Source organism: Armigeres subalbatus, chromosome 1 (genome assembly GCF_024139115.2).
Source record: "Armigeres subalbatus isolate Guangzhou_Male chromosome 1, GZ_Asu_2, whole genome shotgun sequence".
Taxonomy (NCBI): Eukaryota; Metazoa; Arthropoda; class Insecta; order Diptera; family Culicidae; genus Armigeres; species Armigeres subalbatus.
The window spans coordinates 185,920,106-185,939,286 of NC_085139.1; the positions used below are offsets into that span (position 1 = coordinate 185,920,106).

The 19,181-nt window shown below is 38.8% G+C and overlaps 1 protein-coding gene and 2 non-coding genes across 5 annotated transcripts in view; all 3 read right to left on the reverse strand.

The window, feature by feature from the left end:
- Positions 1-19,181, reverse strand: part of LOC134209089 (uncharacterized) — a 372,790-nt gene that overhangs the window by 15,676 nt on the left and 337,933 nt on the right. The gene's annotated exons all lie outside the window — the stretch shown is intronic.
- Positions 11,024-11,095, reverse strand: Trnap-agg (transfer RNA proline (anticodon AGG)). The gene has a single exon. It is a non-coding gene; the product is annotated as a tRNA-Pro (tRNA).
- Trnal-cag (transfer RNA leucine (anticodon CAG)) lies at positions 12,206-12,288 on the reverse strand. The gene has a single exon. It is a non-coding gene; the product is annotated as a tRNA-Leu (tRNA).

The window sequence follows — 19,181 nt, forward strand, 5'->3', positions numbered from 1 at the left end:
TTTAATCCAAGCGACTTGTTCAATTCACTTTCCATGTCTAAATGTAACAAAATAATCACCATTATGATAAGCGCAACATAACAAAACACGCAATCGGATAGTGTCATCTTCTATGCTTTCCACTCAAGATACATATTCATTCAATCAATGGTGGGCAGCAAAACAGTTTCAATTCATAAAAGTTGAAACGCAGGTGTTAAGTTCCAGTAGAATTTAGGACACCGAGAGGAAGAAGAATGATGCATTGAATAATATCGAGTAATATTCAGAAAGATTAATCAAACTTCTTGCTAGAAAATGATAGAAATATTTACGAGTGGACAATCATTTTAATGTTTGCGGAACAGCTTTCACAGTTGAACGATTGAACAAAGCTGTTGTCTCTTTTGCTGCTTCATCAAAATATTTCAATGATGTTTATTCGGTAATCAGTTATAGGGTAGCAATACGTAACTACGTAATAAAATGTTTTATTTATGTGGTTTGTGATCAGTACTTCGAAACGCTTTGAATCTATGAGAGTATAAAATAACAAAATTGGATTGACAATCAGTTTCAAAGATGAATTCTCGGAATGGCTCTCCTGGCATGGATGTTGATTTAAGGACAATGCTAAAACTGCTGTTGTAATGATGCTGTAATGGCTTCAAAGATCTCCGCCAATAAATGGAACAAATATGCCAAAGCCGTTGATTTATCCATGTCAATTAGATACAAATATACTAGAATTAGTGGGCAGGAAAATAAATGTGTCTGGTCGCATTTTACAGGTCATTATGATGCACTGATTGTGACCACTTTTGGTGAATCCTGTCCTTTGCGTCAAAAAGTAGCGCATCTATAACTGACAATTGAGCGTCCAGTTGTTCCAACATAAATTGGAACTATAGGACGGTGCAATTGATAAATGAGATCTACAGAAGTCTAGGCTGGATCAAAAGTATGAACAACTTCGCGAAACAACTCAAACTCCCCATCATTGCTAATTAGAATCGAAGGCGATAACTCAAACATTTGTGGATGTTGCTCCAGTAAGAATATACATTTATCTGAACTCCACTGAGAACTTAAACGAGCCTTTATCAGGGTTTGCAGAAATCTCTCTCTTAGAGGCAGCAGGGACTATGTCCAAGGGCTTGACGATCCCTTTCCAGGCCATCTGCGAGTTGTGGCGCCTGCCTAGGATGTGGTGAGGTTTGACAGTGGGCCCTATTAAACCTCTATAAAAAGCTGCATGTATCCGTAAGTAGGCCCCACCAAAGCGACCGTGTGCCGCTCAAAGCGCACAAGCCCAAGTCCTGGTGTTAGGTGGGACGCTAAACAGCCCTGACACGACGACCCTCCGGCGAGACAGGAGGTTTGCACAGGCCCAATAAGCCGCCTGGAAAACCAATAATTACGAACAATATAAGAGATAATGCGACTCGATATGATCGGCAAAGACCTAGGCGATGAAATAAGGGTCACAATTGGAAGCTTGGAACATGGAACTGCAAGTCGCTAGGTTTCGCAGGTTGCGACAGGATGATCTACGATGAATTACATCCCCGCAACTTCAACGTCGTGGCGCTGCAGGAGATTTGCTGGACAGGACAGAAAATGTGGAAAAGCGGGCATCGGGCAGCTACCTTCTACTAAAGCTGTGGCACCACAAACGAGCTGGGAACCGGCTTCATAGTGCTGGGAAAGATGCGCCAATGCGTGATTGAGTGGCAGCCAATCAACGCAAGGATGTGCAAGCTGAGGATTAAAGGCCGTTTTTTTAACTATAGCATCATCAACGTGCACTGCCCACACGAAGGGAGACCTGACGACGAGAAAGAAGCGTTCTATGCACAGCTGGAGCAGACATACGATGGATGCCCACTGCGGGACGTCAAAATCGTCATCGGTGACATGAACGCGCAGGTAGGAAGGGAGGAAATATATAGACCGGTCATCGGACCGGATAGTCTGCACACCGTATCGAATGACAACGGCCAACGATGCATAAACTTCGCAACCTCCCGCGGAATGGTAGTCCGAAGCACCTTCTTTCCCCGCAAAAATATCCACAAGGCCACATGGAGATCCCCTAACCAAGAAACGGAAAACCAAATCGACCACGTTCTAATCGACGGTAAATTCTTCTCCGACATCACAAACGTCCGCACTTACCGCAGTGCGAATATTGAATCCGACCACTACCTCGTTGCAGTATGCCTGCGCTCAAAACAACAACAACACGTACAACACGCGTCGAAGTCGGACCCCGCGGCTTAACATTGGGCGGCTACAAGACGGTAGACTAGCCCAAGACTACGCGCAGCAGCTGGAAGTGGCACTCCCAACGGAAGAGCAGCTAGGCGCAGCGTCTCTTGAAGATGGCTGGAGAGATATTCGATCCGCCATTGCACAGTGGTCCAGGTAGCATACAAAGCGGTAATAAGTTGTTCAAGCCGAACATAGCAAAGATAGAAAAAAACTTTGTTCTACAAAGTTGCTCCTAACGGTGAGGGGCTTTTTGAGGTTTTCATAAAAATTAGGGTGGGCCACATTTGAAAAAAATTAAATTTAAAACTTTTTCATTTGCAGAGATACGGCTATACAATGTTCCGCGAAGTTATAGTTCAGCCAGATTCCAAGAATTTTGCTAAAAAAATTATTTCTCTAGCTCTTAAATTGACTGATTTAGAGCAATTTTCCCAAGTTTACTTAGGGTGACCCTCAAAAAAACAGTTTTTTGCTCTAACTTTTTTGTTTCAAATTTCTCAGCAATGTGATGTTCAGAGCACTTTTTGTGCCTTGCAAGGCGCAACTTTTCATGGACTTAGCGTTGCCATATCTCATGCGGATCAAAAGTTATTGAGGTTTTTCTTCGAAAAAAACGTTTTCTTCTAACGGCTGTATTTATGAATGGCGCAAACATTTTTTCAATCTGTTTTCTCGACCTTATTCTACTACTTTCAGGCTTCATTTCAGGGTGTTTAAATCGAGGGGATAATTGAACATAGCCCCATATTATTGCAATGAAAAATTACCGTTTTTTTCCATTTTCGAGCACTAATTTACTATTTTTAAGTGTTTTGCTTCCATGGCTTACTTTGTGATATGGCAAACGCCACACCATTTAGTTATAGAGCCTGAGCAGAAGCTAATATCTTGAAAACAGCAGTTTTTATGAACTTGATATGAATAAGAGGTAACATGACGAAAATAATAACAAAATTAATATCCAAAATAAATAGGCATAACATTATCAGATATTTTAATACAAAACAAAAATAATGATGTTTTCCCTTTGCTATTGTAATAACAACATATATGGTTATGCTTTGAATATTTTGTATATTACTTTTTGTTATTTCGTATCTTATACATGTCAGTAATTTTCGCTGAGACCGAGCCACTATTTGCACAAGGTCTTTGAAAATGCCCAAATTTATGTTCATTAGACTGCTTTCGGCGAGTTTATTAGGGATCCGAGTTTAATTTTTCAGAAAGATGGACCCCTCGTTAGTTATGGACGAAATCACTTTTATGGACCCCTCGATTTTTGTCAATTCTTGATTCACCAAAACTGTCATAACTGCAACATTTCTCAACCGATCTTATGGATCAGCATATCGTTGGAAAGAGGAAGAGTGTATCCTCAATTTGCAATAATAACAAACCTCAAAAAGCCCCTCACCGTTAGGAGCAACTTTGTAGAACAAAGTTTTTTTCTATCTTTGCTATGTTCGGCTTGAACAACTTATTACCGCTTTGTATGCTACCTGGACCAATGTGCATTGGTAGCACTTGGCACGGTGCCCCCGGATCAGAGAAACGACTGGTATGACGGCGTATGTGAGCATTTAGTAGAAGAGAAGAATGCAGCATGGGCGAGATTGCTGAAACACCGCACGAGGGCGAACGAGGCACGATATAAACAGGCGCGGAACAGACAAAACTCGATTTTCCGGAGGAAAAAGCGTCAGCAGGAAGATCGAGACCGTGAAGAGACGGAGCAACTGTACCGCGCTAATAACATACGAAAGTTCTATGAGAAGTTGAACCGTTCACGTAAGGGCCACGTGCCACAGCCTGATATGTGTAAGGACATAAACGGGAACTTTCTTACGAACGAGCGTGAGATGATTCAAAGGTGACGGCAGCACTGCGAAGAACACCTGAATGACGATGTGGCAGACAAAGATGGCGGTATGGTGATGGACCGGGGGGAACGCGCGCAGAACATAATTCTACCGGCTCCGGATCTCCAGAAAATCCAGGAGGAGATTGGCCGGCTGAAGAACAACAAAGCCCCTGGGGTTGACCAACTACCAAGAGAGCTATTTAAACACGGTGGTGAGGCACTGGCTAGAGCGCTGCACTGGGTCATTACCAAGATTTGGGAGGAGGAAGTTTTGCTGCAGGAGTGGATTGAAGGTGTCGTGTGTCCCATCTACAAAAAGGCCGATAAGCTGGATTGTAGCAACTACCGCGAAATCACTTTGCTGAACGCCGCCTACAAGGTACGCTCCCAAATTTTATGCCGTCGACTAGCACCAATTGCAAGGGAGTTCGTGGGGCAGTACCATGCGGGTTTTATGGGCGAACGCACCACCTCAACATCGCTTTGGAAGGGGTAATACGAAGAGCAGGGATCAACACGAGTGGTACAATTTTCAATAAGTCCGTCCAACTATTTGGCTTCGCCGACGACATAGATATTATGACACGTAACTTTGAGAAGATGGAGGAAGCCTACATCAGACAGAAGAGGGAAGCCTAGCGGATCGGACTAGTCATGAACACGTCGAAGACGAAGTACATGATAGGAAGGGGTTCAAGAGAAGACAATGTGAGTAGTAGAGTGGTAGAAGAATTTGAGTGGTAGAGTGGTAGAAGAATTTGTGTACTTGGGCTCACTGACTGCCGAAAATTATACCAGCAGAGAAATTCGGAGACGCATAGTGGCTGGAAATCGTACGTACTTTGGACTCCGCAGGACGCTCCGATCGAATAGAGTTCGCCGCCGTACCAAACTGACTATTAGACCGGTAGTTCTCTACGGACACGAGACCTGGACGATGCTTGTGGAGGATCAACGCGCACTTGGAGTTTTCGTAAGGAAAGTGCTGGGTACCATCTATGGTGGGGTGCAGATGGCGAACGGTACGTGGAGGAGGCGAATGAACCACGAGTTGCATGAGCTGCTGGGAGAACCATCACACCGCGAAAATCGGACGACTACGACTACGGTGGGCCGGGCACGTAGCCAGAATGTCGGACAGTAACCCGGTGAAAATGGTTCTCGACAACGATCCGACGGTCATAAGAAGGCGAGGTGCGCAGCGGGCAAGGTGGATCGATGACTTGCGGACCCTCTGTAGACCGCGTGGTTGGCTAAAAAGAATTAGTAATCGAATTTTAGTGCTTAAGATTGTGTACGTATATTGGTCCTAAGTTGGAGGGTATGATCAGTTTAACGACATTTATTTATTTTGCCCTGTTCTTCTTCATACGGACAAAAAATGGCTTGTCATCGAGACTACTATTTTCAGTTGCAGTTTTCATCAGAAATCAATGATTTATAATAAGAACATTTTTAGATATCGTATGGATGCTTACTGAGTCTGTATGATTGTTAAATATAAAGAGGTGAAATATTGCACTTAGTCATTAAAAATTTATTTGTTCTATCAAGGTGGCGAAATATAGTACTTCTACCCTATTACAGGACAGTGCAATCGATAAATTAGATCTACCGAAGTCTAGACTAGCTCAAAAGTACGAACACTTCGCGAACCAACTCAAACCTCCCGTCACTGAGGATGAATTTTGCCTGACGTTGAACTCGAATACATGTCCCTTCTTGGAATGTTATACTGCTAATGTTGGATTGTAATCATTGTTCGCCCAACCACTTTTTTGACGTAAACTACGTCAAAGGGAAAGGCTCGGATAAAAGGTGCAAAATGAAAATTTAAATATTCTGAACCGCTACGAAATTATGTAAGATTTCAAACGTTGATAGCACCTCTATCTTTCGTTGGATTCTTAAGATTTATATATCAATCAATTCGCAATCTTTCCGCCAATTTGGGAAATGAGTTAAAACTATTGATTATCAACGTCAAACTATTGAAAATTTCATTTCTTTCACGCCTGATAAACATTTCAGAACATGCATCCCCAACACGGATATCAGATTGATGTAAGGTACGCACCTTCGGGCCTACCGCTTCATTTTCTATTTGCATGAAAAGAGCCGTGTCTTGCGCGCGCGTCATTTCCTTTCTATATTTCACGGCGATCGGACCGGTCCGCTGAAGCGTGGATCATCTGGCAGCAATCCCAGTAACAACGGCTTGGCGGCGTTGGCGGAAATTTTTTTTTCGCTCCGGTGGCGTCTATGTCGGTCGTGGCAGCAACAGCAGCGCGGCATTTGCGGTCGAGATTTCACGGACCGTGTACCAGTCAGCGTCCATAGCAACGAATCATCTGATGGCCAGTCTTTCAGCCTCCTGAAGCCAGGGATGTTTTGTAGAAGAAAAGGAGAAGGAGTTCATCTTTAGGAGACAGCTGGCAGAGTCGCTATATATGATGGTAGGAGGGTCGGTAGTGTGGTAGTGTTAGGACTGTTAGGTTTCAGGCTATAATTAAGGCATAGTTTGAGGCGCGCGAGCAGATCCATATTTACCTATGAGCAAGATACAAAATATAGGGAAAGCACCTTTTCGTGTGCCATTTTTTACCAGGTTTCCCAGAAAGCAGTCCAACGCGATCCGAGCATCGAAACAAACATGTTAGTTCGAGATTCTTTGGAGAGCGGTCCCAGCATCGACATCAGTGGCGTTCTCTTGCGTAATGGATGTTTGCTGCAGATCCGTTTTGCTGTAAATAATCGCACTGCCGTGGTCAGCAATATTACCAAGATTTTGAAATTCATCCAACAATGATGGCCGTCGGCGGTGGTTGCTGCAGAAATGTCGTCGTCGGTGGGAGCAGTACTAAAGCGAAATATTCTCGCACACTGATAGTGATTACAAAGGCGCACTTGATCGGTCCATTTTCTAGACAATCATTTTATGAAAAAAGAAGGTTTTGTTTGCCGTATTGGAAATTGTCGCACAAGTGAAATTTACTCGCAAAATTGTTTCTTTCGTTTTGCTGCTTTTTGTGACTGAAAATGGGCTTTGAGAGGATTTTTCGCCAGTGGTGACCGTCGACGGGTAGGTAGTTGCTGCAGAAAATTATTCACAAAGATGGCGTCTGTAGCAAATAAGCGGTAAATCATTGAGTGGCTGTCGTCGGTAACAGCAGAATTCGGCACCAACATTTCAAAAGGGCGTAACTGCTTTTGTAAACAAAAGCTTCTCACGTCGCTGGTGGGTTAATTTGAGCCCACCCACGCAATCCAATACCACTGATGGAAGCATCGAATCCTCTTCTTTCATTTAATGGTGCTGGATTGCGTGGGTGAGCACAAATAAGCCCACCAGAGACGTGAGAAGCTCTTGTTTACAAAAGCAGTTTCGCCCTTTTGAAATGTTGGTGCCGAATTGTACAAGTGCATTTTTTCCTATCATATTTGACTCGCTGCTGATAAAACTGATAAAAAGCAGCTTTCTGAATTGACTTGAGATGATGTCTTCGCCGGTAGTGGTCCAAGTAACATCTGCGATGGAAGTCGTCGGCGGTGGTAGAAGAGAAATGTTATGCTGAGAACAGATAACGATCTGTTTGTAACGTAAATATTTCGCACATATTTTTTGTTTAAAATTTGCGATTGTGTCATATATACAGCCTAATATTTACACAGGGCTGGTAGCAATCAATGCCGCTCAAAATAGTGACTTAAGTGACCAATGTTGACGAAAAAGCAGATCAAATATCGACTATCAGTTGCAGAAAAGGTGATCAAATAGTGACTTTCAGTCAGAGATGAGAAAAACTGAAAATCTCAAATTTTATGAACGAATTGATTCGAGTGCGAAATCCTGCATTTTTCGAATCATCCAATTGACTCACCGTAGATTTTCTATAAATGAGGCGATTCTAGGCGATTTTGCATAAAACAACTTAAGCGTGAGGCTTCCCGCTAATGAGATTGTTCGCGCTTGGAGACTAAATGAATTAGGTTTTTGAGCTCCATATTTTTGGGTTTAAAATTGAATAAACAAACGTGAAGTCAGTTACACATCATTGTAAGGAATTGTATTAAGTATTAAAGCCAATTACCTTAGTATGAGTATGTATATGTATATGGCAAACTACAAAAAGTAAAAAAAATATAAACACTATTCAAATGTTGGTCCACAATTATGTTAGATTATGCTCAATTGCTTCTTAAACAAATTTTTATACCTCCAAAATGTGTCGTTGGTTGATGATAGGCTGCTGAACCTATATTTGGCGCTGTATGCATAAAACACGCTGATAAATTTTATCTCAATATGGATATGGAAAAAGTTTTTGTTAGAAAAACTTTTTTCCTTAAAGTTGTTACAGGAACATTATTCCCAGAAAAGTTAGATAATTTAAATGCCTATCTGCAGAAAAAAATTCTTCGATTTCTGAGATGAGGTTTTTTGTAATATCGATTTTAATTTTTAAAACAAATTATTTTCAGTGTAGAAATCATTTTTTTATTTTTTGGATATTTTTTCCAAGAAACTTCAGGGAATTTCACGACAGTCCGCCATACAACACTTTTTTGTAGGTCTTGTCATTTTAGAGTTACATCGATTTTTTAAAAATCAATGAAAAAATAGGCCCTCATCAAATGTTACTCTTGACAATTTTTGAAAAACTAAGTATGCAGAGTGGCTTAGAAATACCATATCGTTATGCCCACCAAGTTTCATTCGATTCTGAGATGGTGCTGCCAGCCCCATAGAAGGGTTGGCGCGAAATTCGTCTATATCGAATTATTTCGGCTTTCAAGGCTTATGAATCTCAATCACGCAGTTGGACCTATCTCCCAGATGTTAATCAATAGGTACTATACTTTGTACTATATTAAATAATACTTTATAAACAAAACCTCACGAATCCCACACAGCAAATAATTTTGAAAATTCAACGTCGTGTAAAATTGCAGCTAGTTCCAACAAACGAATAAACACTCGATATTCAATTAAATTCGATTGATTTTTACAAGCAAGCATGGTTTAAATTTATTTCGATTTAAAGGGACAGTAAGATCGATTGAATGTTACGTTTATTTGCATGCTCCAAATATGTGCATGAAAATACATTTAAAATCACAACATATTTTTATCTGTGCATAAATATGCAATATTGGAAGTAGGAGGTTGAGGGTTACACGTGGGTTCTTTTTCGCAAATGTCATATCAATTTATCTATTTTGAAACATGTGATGTGCATATGCGCATCCAAGATATTTAACAAAAAAATGAAATTGTATTGATTCAATATAAACCACTGCTCAGTTTATTGCCGGAGACACCAGAATCATTTTAAAAACCCTAGTATTTTGTTCAGAAATCCAAAATGCCTTAGCAAAATACCGGAATACCAAAAGCCAAAAGGTATACATTATAATAAAAAATCAAGAATTAACTAGGGGAAATGACGGTTTTGGCAGGTTTTGTTCTTTTATTGTCAGGGGGGTATTTGTCGACCAAATTTTATGAAATTTGGCCACAATATTCTTTGATATGCGAAGCATGTTTAGGCCAAATTTGAGCAAAATCAGTCATAAAAACCCCCCTGACAATAATAGAGCAAAACCTGCCAAAGCCGTCATTCCTCTTAAATGTTTTAAAATTCATATTTTTTCTAATTGAAACAGGAATCTTGAAAGTCTATGCAATTTTAAATGTTCAAATTGTCATCAGCATTTATTTTGAAAAATTGTAAAGTACATATACTTACTCGGAAGTTTTATGTTACATACACAAAAAATGAAAAAATCTACCTGTCACATAAAAAGAAAAACTTATTTTAATGAATGTTTATTAAAGTCGTGTATTAATGAGTATTTTAACAATTCCTTGCTTACTCATGGTTTCATTGAAATACCAAGAAGTTCATCCTAGAATTGAAAAGATCCAATCTGAATAGTTCAATGTATGGTATGGAATTTGACGGTTTTTGGTCTGGTCTGCGAATACATGTATTTGGATTCTCGACCCATTCTTCCTCTTCCCTATTCTGCTTATCTAACAATATAAAAATAATGAACAGTGACAATGTGCTTTACAAGACCTGGATTTTGATCAACCTTGGGTTTGGGTTTAAGCCTGGGTTTTGATCAAAATATTAATACAATAGTGACTTTTAAACCCAAACCCAAGGTTGATCAAAATCTAGGTCTTGTAAAGCACATTGTCACTGTTCATTATTTTTATATTGTATACAAAAGTGACTTTTTGTTTAGAAAAAGTGACTTGAACTCAAAAAAGAGACTTTAGTGACTAAGCCGAAAAAAGTTACCTGCTACCAGGCCTGTTTACATGATATTTCGATTCTCTTTGCACTAAGAGGTGTTACGTAGTTTACGTCGAGCGGTCGTGTTTTGTATACAACCCCTCTTATTTTTGTTGTTGTAGTCGGTGTTGGTAGAATCATAATCTAATCTATATAATCTAATCATATGTACGAGCGAATGGCATCGCTTCACTCCATCGCCGAAAATTTATATCGCTCCAAATGTCGTTAAAATCCATTTCGAGGCGCATTTTTTGATTATATAGGTATATGGATTTTTAATCTCTTGAGCCCATAGCCCAATCTGGCCAATTTTCAATAGGAAACAATAAAACAATTAAAAAATAATACAATGATGCAAACGATGAGCGATTCTCTAGGCCAGGATTCTGATGGGATTTGACAAAGCTACTTTGAGCGGATTGATCTTTGGGGTTGAAATTCGAGTTTGATATTGAAGGCTGAGGCTACGCTAAGGTGTCCTAACTTATAGCGAGAAAGGCAGTATCACTCCATTAGGATGGTAAATTGAAGTTGTTTGTTTTGGTATTTCAGTATAATAGAATAACAGCAGCCTATGAGAACCAAAAAATATCGAGGTGGGCTCGTCCGGGATTTGAACCCGGGACCTCTCGCACCCTAAGCGAAAATCATACCCCTAGACCAACGAGCCCGTTGAAGATTGAGATGAAAATTACACTACTAAAACGACGCGGTTGACATGACAAACCATCACAAGGTACAACATCGGATAATCATTTGCTCGACCTATGGATGTGTTTGTGAACGCAAGCGCAAAGGCAACCGAACCGCGCGGGGTAAATTTATTAGCCAGTCCAGTCCGTTGATATGGACTGGTAAGATGTTTGCGTTCGGTCATAAACGACATAAATAGAACTGAGTTTTACTCGAATGAATCTAATATGAAATGTTGTCGGTCAGTCGACATGAAACGTTTCGAATGACACGATAAAAGGAACTTGCAAAAAATATGTCAAACTTTAAGAAGGGAGCCTAAATGACGAAAATGTATTATTCACGAGATACATTAAAGCGTTAGTCGATTGTTGTTCCGAAATGATTATGGTAATTGTTCCCACATTTTTAGTGCAATATAACTGCCTACATTTTGGCGAAGTAGCAGTTGTTCATAGCGTTAGTGCTTACAGATTGAATTTCATAGTTCGGTTAAAGTTTTATTACTCTTTAAAAATACACCACACAGAATGCTACCTTTACACGATGTTTTGGTCGTATTCTTGATGGCGACTTCAATTTTTGATCACTAGGGTTTAGAATAAATTTTGCTTGACAACAAAATATTAGGCATAATTGAGCAATCCGCTTGACTTAAACGCAAATAAAAGATCTATACACCTTCATTCAATTTAATTGAGCAAGAACAGAATAGATCATGTTCTTTTGGAATTTCAGTTGAATTGTCAGATGAATTGTAAAACAGGTAAAGAAGAATGTTGAACCTGCCAAAACTAGCATTAATTAGATCAACTATTCTCATAAGCATTATAAAATGAATTAAAATTGAACTTCTATCGTACCTATCTTGAATTTATAAATATAGAACTATAGTGAAAATGCATCTTATTCCATTTAAAACAACATTACATCCATTTTACATCAATAGCATCAGTCATATGATGCTATTTTATTATTATATTCATGCTGAACATGATTTATATTCTACTGAGTATAATAACCTTCACCTTTGGACGGGGAGATATAAAACTAGTTTCCGACATCAACGCAAAGTAAAATAAATATTTGTCAGAAGTGGGATTCGAACCCACGCCTTCAGAGAAGACTACGACCTGAACGTAGCGCCTTAGACCACTCGGCCATCCTGACTACAAATGTTTATGCTGCCAAAACCAGAACAGGAAAGATCGTTTCGACCCATTCGATCCGAAGAAACAAATATGTATGTTGTTTCGGCTTCAATAATGCAAAACACACGCTCCCATTGATTGACAGTTTACAGCCCTGCATTCAATTGCATTCACCAAAGCCATCAGAATCAATTAAGATTTTTGAAAAATAGCTCATCACAACCGGTTCAGTGGTTATGAATTGGGATAAGAAGAAAAGCCAAATTATAATTTCATATACGAACCCACAGTCGAACAACATACTTACTCGGTAATTACCTGGGACCCGAAGGCATCAAAAATAAAAATGAAAATTTATTTTGCACACCAATACTTATATCTATATATGTATCTACGTTGATACACCGCAAAAATTAAACAGAACTAAAAATAGCCTTTGAAATCAATTCTTTTCAATTCCGTTCTTGCTGTTTCTTCCCATTCTCCAGTTCTTCTAAATTATCTGTTATATATGCACTTGGGTTGGGTTGGAGCTGGTTGATTCTAATTCGAAATGTGATCACGATATGAGTATTTTAGAAGAAAAATGAAAAAAGGCATTAAATAAATCAGTTCTGTTCAATATCAAAATATGTTTAATTACATAAGGGAGATTGCTTTGTCGTTGCGATATTTTCTATTATTGTGTAAATGTGAAAATAGCTTATATTGGTAGGACAGACAAGCTTCCAAAATAATTGCAAATCTATATAATCGATATTAGTGTTCTTTAATAAATTTCTTTGTGCTATAATAAATATTAGAAGTGGGATTCCTATATAAAATGCTTACAAATCAGCTTATTATGGAAGGCTTTATTTATAAAACATATATTCGAGCTTCTTTTTCGTTGACATGTAACACACGTTGACACTGGGACATTGCTTAATGTTCAATAAATTATATTACGATCCGTTGAAGTCAGGTTTGACCGCAAGGCAGCGCTAGTATACATATATGAGAGATTAGTTTGGTTCGATATCTCGGGATCTGTGGGATTTAGAAAGTTGCCGTCTTCCACAGAGTTGTTCGAGGATTGGAAACAAATATGCTGAGAAACTGTTTTAGTTTACAATTCATCCACAAGGCGGCGCCATTGTATATAAAAGATCAGTTTAATTCGATATCTTGGGATCTTTGAGAATTATAAAGTTGCCGTCTTCTACAAAGTAGTTCGAGGGTTGGAAATCAATATGTTCAAAAACTGTTAAGTTCAAAATTCATCCGCAAGGCGGCGCTATGATATATATGATAGAACAGTTGTATATGATAGAACAGTTTGGTTCGATATCTCGGGATCTGTGGGATTCAGAAAAGTTGCCGTTTTCTAAAAAGTTGTTCTAGGATTGGAAACCAATATGTTGAAAAAATGTTCTGGTTGGAATTCTTCCGCAAGGCGGCGCGACTACGCACTTAACAAAATGACAATTTTTACGGGCGTTCCGAATTATCCGGAAGGTCGTCTAGTGGCAACATGTGGTCACAGTTGCATAAAAGCTATAAAAGCTATTCTCAATTGATGCAGAACGAATTTTGTGAGAATACTTAGTGGTTTGGAGCAAATTGGTAAACTGACTGAAAAGATATCCCACTTTTACTCAATATCCCTAGCAGCACACATGTTCCACTTAGGTTACTGAAACTCGTATGTGACCAGATTTAGTCACAAACAAGTTGCTGCAACCTATTTTGCTTGACTTGTGCTGCTCGGGATGTTGTACTTTTTACAACAGTGCGACTCCCGGCAGGTTAAATAAATCTCCGAAGGATATTCCAAATATGTTTTTGAATATATTTCTAAAAAAAAATGTTTTCAAAAGAATTTCCAAAGGAATTTCTGAATAAATTCCGAAAACAATTCACATAGGTGTTCCTAGGGAATTTCCCAAGGAATCCCCAAAATAATTTCGTATCAAGTTTTCAAAGAAATTTCGGGGTGAATTCCTTAAGAAATTTTCTAAGGTTATTCTAAAGGAATTTTCACGGAGAAATTCCTTAAAGATATTTTGACGGAATACTTAGAACTCCTTTTTGAATTTTCAAAGGAATATCTGGTGGTATTTCTAAAGAAATTTCTAAATTTATTTCTGAAGTAATTTCCGAATGAATCCTTGAAAGAATTTTGAAAGGAATTCTTGACGTAATGTCCAAAGCAATTCTTTGACAAATTCAAGAATAGGGTCATAATTTTGACACTGTTTTGGCCCACAAATCTATACCAGCTTTAAATTAGGGTCTAAGTAATTGTTAGATAATGAATTATTGGCAGTGGCTGATTTTCTACTCGCCGCTATCACATCCCGGCGCTATAGTATATGCGCAAAATAGCCAGCATGAGTTAACCGCCAGAAATTTGTATGACGAAAGACATCTAACGCGGGTTTTCTCAAGATTAGGAACTTTTCATGAAAAACTATTTGGTACCGATTATGAAGGATGGTGTCCGCTACTACGCCTACCAAATATTTTTTCGATTAAGGTGTTTAATTTCGAGTAATCGAACCGTAGATGCCTTTCGCCATACTGATTTCAGAAAGTTAACTCCTTCTGTGCCGCTGTAAGCACGCTCAAAGCAGTCGATTCATTGGAGAACAACGAATTTTATGACGTCAATGGCCAACTTTTGAATAGTTGGTCAAATAGAATGAAGTCCAATACAATCCAAATCTAAACCCAAATTCAATCCATATCAAATGCAATTCAAATCCAATTCCAATCTAAATCCAAATCAAATCCCATCCAAATCCAATCCAAATCCATCCAATATCTGAATCAATTCCAAATTCAATTCAAATCCAATCGAAATTTGAATCAAATCCAATTTAAATCCATATCTGTTTCAAATCCAATCCAAATTAAATTCAATTTCAATCAAAATCAAGTCCAAATCAAATCCAATACAAATCCAAGCCCAAATGCAATCCAAATCCAATCCAAATCCAATCCAAATCCAATCCAAATCCAATCCAAATCCAATCCAAATCCAATCCAAATCCAATCCAAATCCAATCTAAATCCAATCCAATCCAAATCCAATCCAAATCCAATCCAAATCCAATCCAAATCCAATCCAAATCCAATCCAAATCCAATCCAATCCAATCCAAACCAACCAAACCAACCAAACCAATCCAAACCAATCCAAACCAATCCAATCCAAACCAATCCAAACCAATCCAAACCAACCAAACCAATCCAAACCAATCCAAACCAATCCAAACCAATCCAAATCCAATCCAAACCAATCCAAACCAATCCAAACCAATTCAAACCAATCCAAACCAATCCAAACCAATCCAACCAAACACAAACCAAATCCAATCCAAATCAAACCAAACCAATCCAAACCAATCCAAACCAACCAAACCAATCCAAACCAATCAAAACCAATCCAAGTCCAATCCAAACCAATCCAAACCAATCCAACACAATCCAAACCAATCCAAACCAAATCAAACGCAAACCAACGCAAACCAATCCAAACCCAATCCAAACCAATCCAAACCAATCCAAACCAATCCAAACCAATCCCAATCCAATCCAAACCAAACCAATCCAAACCAAACCAATCCAAACCAATCCAAATCGAAACCAATCCAAACCAAACCAATCCAAACCAATCCAAACCAATCCAAACCAAATCCAAACCAATCCAAACCAATCCCAACCAATCCCAACCAAACCAATCCAAACCAATCCAAACCAATCCAAACCAATCCAAACCAATCCAAACCAATCCAAACAGAATCCAAATCCAATCCAAACCAATCCAAACCAATCCAAACCAATCCAAACCAATCCAAACCAATCCAAACCAATCCAAACCAATCCAAACCAATCCAAACCAATCCAAATCGAATCCAAACCAACCAAACCAATCCAAACCAATCCAAACCAATCCAAACCAATCCAAACCAATCCAAACCAATCCAAATCAAATCCAAACCAATCCAAACCAATCCAAACCAATCCAAACCAATCCCAACCAATCCAAACCAATCCAACCAATCCAAACCAATCCCAAACCAATCCAAACCAATCCAAACCAAACCAATCCAAATCGAAACCAATCCAAACCAAACCAATCCAATCCCAACCAATCCAAACCGAAACCAATCCAAACCAAACCAATCCAAACCAATCCAAACCAATCCAAACCAATCCAAACCAATCCAAACCAACCAAACCAATCCAAACCAACCAAACCAACCAAACCAATCCAAACCAATCCAAACCAATCCAAACCAATCCAAACCAATCCAAACCAATCCAAACCAATCCAAACCAATCCAAACCAACCAAACCAATCCAAACCAATCCAAACCAATCCAAATCCAAACCAATCCCAAATCGAAACCAATCCAACCAAACCAATCCAATCCAAACCAAACCAATCCAAACCAACCCAATCCAATCCAAATCGAACCAATCCAAACCAAACCAATCCAAACCAATCCAAACCAATCCAAACCAATCCAAACCAATCCAAACCAATCCAAACCAATCCAAACCAACCAAACCAATCCAAACCAATCCAAACCAATCCAAACCAATCCAAACCAATCCAAACCAATCCAAACCAATCCAACCAATCCAAACCAATCCAAACCAACCAAACCAACCAAACCAATCCAAACCAATCCAAACCAATCCAAACCAATCCAAACCAACCAAACCAATCCAAACCAATCCCAAACCAACCAAACCAATCCAAACCAATCCAAACCAACCAAACCAACCAAACCAATCCAAACCAATCCAAACCAACCAAACCAATCCAAACCAATCCAAACCAATCCAAACCAATCCAAACCAAACCAATCCAAACCAATCCAAACCAATCCAAACCAATCCCAATCCAATCCAAACCAATCCAAACCAACCAAACCAATCCAAACCAATCCAAACCAATCCAAACCAACCAAACCAATCCAAACCAATCCAAACCAAACCAATCCAAACCAATCCAAACCAATCCAAACCAATCCAAACCAATCCAAACCAATCCAAACCAATCCAAACCAAACCAATCCAAACCAATCCAAACCAATCCAAACCAATCCAAACCAACCAAACCAATCCAAACCAACCAAACCAATCCAAACCAATCCAAACCAATCCAAACCAATCCAAACCAATCCAAACCAATCCAAACCAAATCCAACCAAACCGAACCAATCCAAACCAATCCAAACCAATCCAAACCAATCCAAACCAACCAAACCAATCCAAACCAAACCAATCCAAACCAATCCAAACCAATCCAAACCAATCCAAACCAATCCAAACCAAACCAATCCAAACCAATCCAAACCAATCCAAACCAATCCAAACCAATCCAAACCAATCCAAACCAATCCAAACCAAACCAATCCAAATCGAACCAATCCAAACCAAACCAATCCAATCCAAACCAAACCAATCCAAACCAATCCCAATCCAATCCAAATCGAACCAACCAAACCAAACCAATCCAAACCAATCCAAACCAATCCAAATCGAAACCAATCCAACCAAACCAATCCAAACCAATCCAAACCAAACCAATCCAAATCAAACCAATCCAAACCCAATCAAAATCCAATCCAAACCAACCAAACCAACCAAACCAACGCAAACCAATCGCAACCAATCCAAACCAACCAAACCAATCCAACCAACCAATCCAATCCAAACCAATCCAAACCAATCCAAACCAATCCAAACCAAACCAACCAAACCAATCCAAACCAATCCAAACCATTCCAAACCAATCCAAACCAATCCCCATCCAATCCAAACCAATCCAAACCAAACCAACCAAACCAATCCAAACCAATCCAAACCAATCCAAACCAATCCAAACCAATCCAAACCAAACCAATCCAAACCAATCCAAACCAATCCAAACCAATCCAAACCAATCCAAACCAATCCAAACCAATCCAAATCCAATCCAAATCCATTCCAAAGCCAATCCAAATCCAATCCAAATCCAATCCAAATCCAATCCAAATCCAATCCAAATCCAATCCAAATCCAATCCAAATCCAAATAAAAACCAATACAAATCCAATCCAAATTCAATCCAAATCCAATCCAAATTCAATCCAAATCCAATCCAAATCCAATCCAAATCCGATTCAAATCCGATTCAAATCCAATCCAAATCCGATTCAAATCCAATCCAAATCCAATCCAAATCTAGCCCAAATCCAATCCAAATCCAATCCAAATCTAACCCGAATCCAATCCAAATCCAATCCAAATCCAATCCAAATCCAATCTAAATCCAATCCAAATCCAATCCAAATCCAATCTAAATTCAATCCAAATCCAATCCAAATCCAATCCAAATCGTATTCAAATTCAATACAACTCAAATGCAAATCTAATTAAAATCCAAATCTAATTCAAATCCAAATCTAATTCAAATTCAAATCTAATTCAAATTCAATCAAAATACAATCTAAATCCAATCCAAATCCAATTCAAATTAAATTAAAATCTTATTTAAATCCAAATCCAATTCTAATTCAATATAACAATCCCAATTCAATCCAATTTGAATCCAAATTAAATTCTAATCCAATTCCAATCCAGATCTAATTCAAATCCAATTCCAATTCAAATCCAATTTGAATCAAATCCAATTCAAATCCCATATAATCCACATCCAATTTAAATTTAAAAAAAACGAGACATTGACAATTTATTAGGAATTTTTATCGAACTCATTTTTATCTAATTTCAAAAAATCATTGTATTTGGTACCTGGTGGTTCGCAAGCAATATGGGATATTGCTATATAGGTCGCATATCTTCGAGTTTAGGAACCTCTGAACTATTCTATTCACTGACCTAGACATTGTATGCCGTCACTCCAGTGCCGGAT